General features: G+C 30.4%; 1 pseudogene; it reads right to left on the bottom strand.

Annotated features, from left to right (window-relative positions):
- On the bottom strand, window positions 1,096–4,579 carry LOC107607228 (annotated as a pseudogene).

Below are 5,237 nucleotides of genomic sequence, written 5' to 3'. Positions count from 1 at the left end.
TCCCTTCTATATTCTTCATTTTCCATTAAATAAAGGAAAAGAGTTTATGCCTAAAATATTAAAAAGTTACTCTGAAATTGCAACGGAGATTATGTTTTTCATGTTAAATAAAGTTACAAAAAATAATTTTAAACCAGTGATAATAAATTAAACATTTTTCTTTTTCCAGCAACAAACTCACAGAAACGGAACCAACTCATGTTAGTAAAGAAGAACATTGCAGGTACCTTTCATTAGATTAAGAAATCGCACAAAATAGAGGTAATATTGGATAATTATAGATTTGAATGCTCTACAGAGGGTTTAATGGCTTCTTTTGTTGTGCATGTGTAGAAAATTCAATCTCAAACAAGAAATTTCAATTTTACAGGTTTTATTTTTTTATTGTTAAATTGTCGTTCAAATATAATGAAATTTGTATTGGCATATGGTATATTTTATTAATTTCTAAATTTTGTAGTTCTTCAAGGCTCAAGAATTTATTGATAAGGAGATGTATGAGGAATTGCTAAAGATTTTTACTTGGTATAAATTCAGAAATTACTTTAGGTTTATCTTAACGTTTTTACTTTTAGTTTGATCTATAATCACCAAAAAAGAGACATAATTATTTTTCTTCTTTACACTTTTTGTAGGCATAAAAAAGATTCTTTAAATATAGATCCGTACTTTGGCTTACCACTTAAAAAAAAAGGTCCCTAAACAAAGAAAAAAATATGACTTTTAAATATGGCTCATTTTTTGTAAACAATCGTATTTTTTATTTATTTATTTTTATGACTTTGAGTTATATAGAAGAAGATAAAATATTATTGTAATAACTATTTTATGGATTATATTATTTGTAGATAGGTGATGTATGTGTTCATTATATAATTAAATCATTTTCATATTGTTATTGTTTATAGATAGGTAATATATGATTATTTTAATTTGAATATTTTTATATTATCATTGACTATTCTATATTATTATTTTTATGTTATTTGAATTTAAAATTTTAAAATTTATTAAAATAATTAACTTTAAATCCCATAAAAAAAGAGGCATGGCAATGCCTGTTAAGCCCCTAGTTACTAATAGATCCTGACAATCTAGCTTAAGATAATTGGAATTAGAAAAAGAAACAAGCCTAAGATAATTTGATTTAGTTTTGATATTCAAAAGTAACTACTACAGGTTTAGGTGTAACAAACTGATAGAAACCTTATTGAATTATGTACATGATCCTTTGCGATATCAAGCTCGGCTTTAGCTTTCTTTACATCAAATTTTTTATGTTGGCTGCTACAAGCATAGCAACCTATGCTAGACGAAGTAGGTTTGCACCAATCTGAAAATGAGTAGACAAAAAAATCATGGTATTATTTTTGGAGGAATTTGAAAGTTAAATAGAATGAAAAGTGGAAGCTAGTAAACTACTTGTCAGGGAACAACAAACCTGAAGAAGTTCATATAGGTTTTAGTTGTTCTAACTTCTAGCTGCTGATAGTGTGTTTGGTAAGTTTGGTTTAGCTTGCCTCCTGCAGCATATGTCCAAACCATGGCCTAGTTCTTTCAAAATGCTAAACTAAACATGCTTTAAGTACTACGATGCAATCTTGAGAATACTTTTTAGATATCATAAGGGAAGAATGAAAGGGGGAAAAACCATTGCCATATTTCAATCATGAATGAAGAGAAAAAGGTGTGGCATTTACCAAGGTTAATTCAATACTACCTGATTTGCAGGCCAGTTATAGATCATTGACATCATGTCTCCTTTATCTTTGGCACTAAAATACATTCCACGTGGGCGCCTATATAACCCTGAATAATTTTGACACACTAATCCAATTGTAGGAGTATAGATTATTGGAGCAAACTCTTTAATATTATCAATAAGAACCTGAAGAGGGCAGGTAACGAATAAGATCCTGGGTTTAATATGGACAGTAAGATCCTGGGTTTACTATAGATTATTGGAGCAAACTCTTTAATATTATTGCATTTCTTACTATTTAATTTTTTTTATTTTTCCACAGGAAAAAGGTAATTAATGTCATAGTCCTTTAAATAAACTCTTATTAACACAAGTGGTATACAAATATTCAAATCGAAAGTAGACTAATTTGAGGCAAATGGGGATTGGAAAAAGAAAAATAATGCTGTAGGGATCACGAGATGCTGTCAATGTCATATATGTTCAAGATTTAGTATCTTAAATATAATATTAAATTATCTCGTGAAATTCATGTTTTATCTAATAATAATAGATGTTAAAGTGTAGTGTGTCAAACTCCTCATACAGACCAAACATATGGAAACATTTTTCCTTTTAATAACTTTTGACCAGAGACACGTGAAAGTACTTTAATGAATAAATTAAGCATTACATCACATTTAAATCTTCAAAAATGAACGAAGCTAGATAAATGTGAAACTAAACAAATTAACTGATAACTCTTACATATTTATATATTAATTATTAGCTCTTCAAGTATTGACAGAGAGACTTATCTGATTGACAAAAAAGTTCAACACTGGTAAGTTTAGACGGAAAGTAATAAAAGAACAAGAGATTTCATATTTCAGATAAAGATTCACAAAAATTAAGACGTGGAAAGTTATATTTACTTCTGTTCTTTGCTTTTTGGTGTAAAGAGACTAGCTAGTTACGTGCATGATTGTGTGAATGTGCCTTATTACTTTCCTCTTCAATTTAATATCAGTACGTACTTGCGTCACAAGATTAAAGGACATTTAGTGCCACTAATAAGACTATATACATATATATACAACAGTAATTCGATTAAGACAATAGTTGTATATATAAGTACTTACTTTACCATTGGTATCAGTCTACATCATGACAATAGTGACTATTACTTTCTTATCTCTAATTGATTGTAACTCTATACAAATGTTAATAGACAAAAAATGCCTCCATTACTGAAATGAAAATCCATTAATCAAAATAATGTTATGTTTCATAAAGGACTGCTAAATTATTCTAGTAAATTTCGGAACAACTTTATTAGGAAAAAAAATGACAACAGTAATCATTGATCTATTTCTATATATCTAACTAGATTTTATTGAAACAGGTAAATGAGTGAGGGAAGTTGATAATACCTGGTATCCATGAGAAAGATGCCCTCCATGAGGAAGGTAAAGCACCATGATTCGCTCGTGAGGTTTCAGCAATGCGGTATACACATGAAAATTTGCAGGTGAACCAAACAGAGGTTGCACATTTACTACAACATTGGGGTAAGAGACACATAAGCCATATTTCCCTCTCTCTTGTTTTTTATTTTTATTTTTTTTATTCTTTTACCCCTTCTTTTGGGAATTAAAACAACATATTGAACATAGAAATATTCATTGGAAAAAGTATGAGATGTGAAAGCAAAGTCCTATGAAGCCAAAACAGGAAAATTTGTCCATATACAATGAAAAACAAATTAGGTACTATGTTAGTGTTATGTAATTACCTCCCCATTTCGCTGGATCCAACCGGAACACTTCCGAGGCACGCTTCTGGCATAGTGTTTCAGCCATGTCAATATACCTGAAATAAGAAAGATCAGAAATCATTGAATTGATTCAATATTTCAATGTGACACTCCTATAGAAGAAAGTAAAAGAGTGACATACTCATTTCCACCATAGTATCTGGCACCAGGATATCCCTTACTGTATTTGTTTGTCATGATATATAGACCCTACAGCTTCCATCACAGAGACAGAGATGAAATTTTTTGAGGGTATGAGTTCCAGCCCCTTCACAAAAACAAAAACAAGAAATCAATCCATATGTGTGGTGAAAATTGAAAAGCAAAACTCTACCATCGTCTCATCAATCATCATATATGATAGGCAATAAAACATTCAATCCAATATTCCCCCTGGCTAGGAAGAATCATATCATGTAGCATAAACTAAGCAATATCAAATGTTTTGTATAAACTCAGATAGTTGGATAATTTTTTTCAAGATTTTCTATATCCCTAGCAAAGATGCAAGTAATAATAAACTAATATATTACCTTCCATTGTCTAGCTTTCTCTAGCTCAATTATATCAACAATCTCAGGATCAACTACCTCAAGTGAAGCATTCAATTGCTTTGGCCACTACAAAGGCAAATCAATATATTACGATAGAAGTCTGATTTTTCTTCCTTTCTGCTTGAAAGTTAAAACAATATGTATATCTAGATATGCATAACATTAACTGTAATTATATAATAAGCTTACTGAAACTCGGGATTTTTCTTTGTCGTAAACAGCTTCATCAGGTAAAGAGGACTACATTCAAAGGCAAGGGAAAGGAATGGCAGGTAGTTAATTGGTTAAGGTAGGAGAGCATAGAACATTATTAATATGAATATTTGTTATTACTTGGTGAGTTACTTGTGTTATTTGGTGAGTTACTTGGTGAATGGACGTGGTAAACCACCAGGACCATGTTGCTCTGGTGTTAAAGCTCTTGTAGCAACTGTAGCAACCTCTGCTGATAAGAAAACTGCATGCTAATACTAAATTTAAACTAATTATTTCAAGGTCACAAGCACTATTTAAGTTCAACATGTTAATACTCACCAGATGAATGAAAAGATAATGTCTATCTTCAAGCGGTTCTTATTTAAGTAGCTTCCATCTTCTAAATAGTTCCAAATCTATTTATCTTCATCACCTGCATATAAAACAACCTCATTGTTAAAACCTTCATTGTTCTCTAAAGCAAATAACTTAACAAAGCACAAAAACAAGTTTCAAGCTAATAAAAGAATTTGTTGATATGTCTGCAAAAGAGATATGTCACATACAACAATGATCGAATAAATGCATAAACAAAAAAAATAAGCATTCAAGTAATTCATCAAACACGTGCTATGCAAATCAGTAAAGCACCAACCGAGAGCATATTACAAATAAAACTGCAAAGAAAATGCAAATTTGTATACATGCATGTAAGAAAAATCGAAGAAATTACATGAAGACCTTACCCCCAATTTTTGCTAACAAGGAAGAAAATCAAAACCTAAAATTATAGAAATAGAAGTAGTAACAATTTGCAAAACAAAATATGAGTAATTAAAAGAAGAGAATGTTGATTTATATATAAACCTAATTTAACGAAGATGGAGAAGGAGAAGCTTCACAGAGGATAACACGGTGGAGCAGGAAAAATCACATAGCAGATCCATCAATTGAAGTGAAACATTGATGGAGGAGATCGCAGCTGGAAGAA

The sequence above is a fragment of the Arachis ipaensis genome, chromosome B07, assembly GCF_000816755.2.
Source record: "Arachis ipaensis cultivar K30076 chromosome B07, Araip1.1, whole genome shotgun sequence".
Lineage (NCBI taxonomy): Eukaryota > Viridiplantae > Streptophyta > Magnoliopsida > Fabales > Fabaceae > Arachis > Arachis ipaensis.
This window is presented reverse-complemented; position numbering and strand designations above follow the sequence as displayed.